Here is a 3,813-nt window from a genome sequence, read left to right on the forward strand (position 1 = left end):
ATTTCTGCCTTTTTGATCTAAAATTAGGGGAATTAATGCAATTTTGCTCCAAAATACGGGTCATTTCTGCCTTTTTGCCTGAAATTAAGTGGAATTTCTGCCTTGTTGTCCGGAAATAAGTGAAATTTCTGCAATTTTAGCCAAAAATTAGGGATTCCATTTTTGCCCCAAAATAAGGGAAATTTCTGCCATTTTGCACTGAAATATTTGAAATTTCTGCAATTTTACCCCAAAATAAAGGGAATTTCTGCCTTTTTGCCCCAAAATATAAGGAATTTCTGCCTTTTTGCCCCAAAATAAGGAAAATTTCTGCAATTTTGCCCCAAAATAAGGGGAATTTCTCCCTTTTTACCCCAAAATAAAGGGAATTTCAGCCTTTTTACCTGAAAATAAGTGAATTTTCTGCAATTTTGCCCAAAATAAGGGAAATTTCTGCAATTTTGCCTCAAAATAAGGTAAATTCCTGCAATTTTGCCCCACAATAAATGGAATTTCTGAGTTTTGCCCCAAAATAAGGAGAATTTTTGCCTTTTTGCCCCACAATTAGGGGAATTTCTGCAATTTTGCTCCAAAATACAAGGAATTTCTGTTTTTTTACCCGGAAATAAGGAGAATGCATACCTTTTTGCCATTAAAAAGGGAAATTTCTTCATTTTTTTCCAAGATAAGGGGAATTTCTGCCTTTATGCCTCTAAATAAGTGGAATTTCTGTCTTTTTCCCCCATAATAAGGGGAATTTCTGACTTATTACCCTGAAATAAGTGAAATTTCTGCAATTTTTCCCCAAAATAAGGGAAATTTCTGCTTTTTTCTCCCAAATAAAGGGAATTTCAGCCTTTTTACCTCAAAATAAGGGGAATTTCTGCATTTTGCCACAAAATATTAGGAATTTCTGCCTTTTTGCCCCAAAATAATGAAAGTTTTTGCCTTTTTTCCCTGAAATAAGTGAAATTTCTTCAATTTTGCCCCAAAATAAGTGAAATTTCTGAGTTTTGCCCCAAAATAAGGAGAATTTCTGTGTTTTTGCCTGAACATATAGGGATTTTCTGACTTTTTGCTCCACAATTAGGGGATTTTCTGCAATTGTGCTCCAAAATACGAGGAATTTCTGCTCTTTTGCCCGAAAATAAGAAGAATGTATACCTTTTGCCACAAAAAAGAGAAATTTCTTCATTTTTGCCCCAAAATAATAGGAATTTCTTCCTTCTTACGTCAAATTAAGTGAAATTTCTGCCTTTTTACCCAAAAATAAACGGAATTTCTGTCTCTTTGCCCCAAAATAAAAGAAATTTTTGAATTTTGCCCTGAAATATGTGAAATTTCTGCAATTTTGCCCCAAAATAAGGGAAATTTCTGCCTTTTTGCCACAAAATAAAGGGAATTTCTGTCTTTTTGCCCCAAAATAAGGGGAATTTCAGCATTTTACCTCATAATAAGGGGAATCTCTGCATTTTTGCCCCAAAATATGGGAAATTTCTTCATTTTTGCCCCAAAATAAGAAAAATTTCTGCAATTTTGTACCAGAATAAAAGAAATTTCTGCATTTTTGTTCCAAAATAAGAGAAATTTCTGCCTTTTTTCCCTGACATAAGTGAAATTTCTGCAATTTTGCCCCAAAATAAGGGAAATTTCTGCAATTTTGCCCCAAAGTAGAGGAAATTTCTGCAATTTTACCCCAAATAAGGGGAATTTCTGACTTTTTGCACCCAAAAAAAGGAGATTTTCTGTCCTTTTGAACCAAAATAAGGAGAATTTCAGCCATTTGCCCGAAAATTATGAGAATTTCTGCAATTTTTCTTCAAAATACAGAAAATTTCTTCCTTTTAGCCCCAAAATAAAGGGAATTTCTGCATTTTCCCCCAATATTAGGGGAATTTCTGTATTTTTCCTCTAAATAAAAGAAATTTCTGCATTTTACCTCAAAATAAGAAGAATTTCTGACTTTTACCCCAAAATATGGGGAATTTCTGCCTTTTTGTTCCAAAATAAAGAAAATTTCCTCAATTTTGTACCATAATAAAAGAAATTTCTCCTTTTTGCCCCAAAATAAGGGGAATTTCTGACTTTTTACCCTGAAATAAATTAAATTTCTGCAATTTTGCCTGAAAATAAGGGAAATTTGTGCCTTTTGCCCCAAAATAAGAAGAATTTCTCCCTTTTGCCCCAAAATATGGGGAATTTCAGCATTTTACCTCAAAATAAGGGGAATTTCTGACTTTTTGCCCTGAAGTATGTGAAATTTCTGCAATTTTACCCCAAAATAAAGTGAATTTCTGCCTTTTTGCCCCAAAATAATGGGAATTTCTTTTTTTTGCCCCAAAATAAGAAAAATTTTTGCTTTTTTTTCCTGAAATAAGTTAAATTTCTGCAATTTTGCCCTAAAATAAGGGAAATATCTGAAATTTTTCCCCATAATAAAGCAAATTTCTGCAATTTTGCACCAAAATAAGGGGAATTTCTGTTTTTTGCCCCCAAATAAAGGAAATTTCTGCAATTTTGCCCTAAAATAAGGGAAATTTCTGACATTTGCCTTAAAATAACGGGAATTTCTGCCTTTTTGCCACAAAATAAAGAAAATTACTGCATATTATACCCCAAAATTAGGTGAATTTCTGCAATTTTGCTCCAAAATACGAGGATTTTCTGCCTTTTTCACCGAAAATAAGGGGAATTTCTTCCATTTTGCCGCGAAATAATTAAAATTTCTGCAGTTTTACGCCAAAATAAGGGGAATTTCTGACTTTTTGATCCAAAATTAGGGGAATTAATGCAATTTTGCTCCAAAATACGGGTCATTTCTGCCTTTTTGCCTGAAATTAAGTGGAATTTCTGCCGTTTTGTCTGGAAATAAGTGAAATTTCTGCAATTTTAGCCAAAAATTAGGGATTCCATTTTTGCCCCAAAATAAGGGAAATTTCTGCCATTTTGCACTGAAATATTTGAAATTTCTGCAATTTTACCCCAAAATAAAGGCAATTTCTGCCTTTTTGCCCCAAAATATAAGGAATTTCTGCCTTTGTGCCCCCAAATAAGGAAAATTTCTGCAATTTTGCCCCAAAATGAGGGTAATTTCTCCCTTTTTACCCCAAAATAAAGGGAATTTCAGCCTTTTTTACCTGAAAATAAGTGAATTTTCTGCAATTTTGCCCAAAATAAGGGAAATTTCTGCAATTTTGCCCCAAAATAAGGTAAATTCCTGCAATTTTGCCCCACAATAAATGGAATTTCTGAGTTTTGCCCCAAAATAAGGAGAATTTTTGCCTTTTTGCCCCACAATTAGGGGAATTTCTGCAATTTTGCTCCAAAATACGGGGAATTTCTGCCTTTTTACCCGGAAATAAGGAGAATGCATACCTTTTTGCCATAAAAAAGGGAAATTTCTTCATTTTTTTCCAAGATAAGGGGAATTTCTGCCTTTATGCCTCTAAATAAGTGGAATTTCTGTCTTTTTCCCCCATAATAAGGGGAATTTCTGACTTATTACCCTGAAATAAGTGAAATTTCTGCAATTTTTTCCCAAAATAAGGGAAATTTCTGCCTTTTTCCCCCAAATAAAGGGAATTTCAGCCTTTTTACCTCAAAATAAGGGGAATTTCTGCATTTTGCCACAAAATATTAGGAATTTCTGCCTTTTTGCCCCAAAATAATGAAAGTTTTTGCCTTTTTTCCCTGAAATAAGTGAAATTTCTTCAATTTTGCCCCAAAATAAGTGAAATTTCTGAGTTTTGCCCCAAAATAAGGAGAATTTCTGTGTTTTTGCCTGAACATATAGGGATTTTCTGCCTTTTTGCTCCACAATTAGGGGATTTTCTG

The sequence above is a fragment of the Micromys minutus genome (assembly GCF_963924665.1).
Source record: "Micromys minutus genome assembly, contig: SCAFFOLD_47, whole genome shotgun sequence".
NCBI lineage: Eukaryota > Metazoa > Chordata > Mammalia > Rodentia > Muridae > Micromys > Micromys minutus.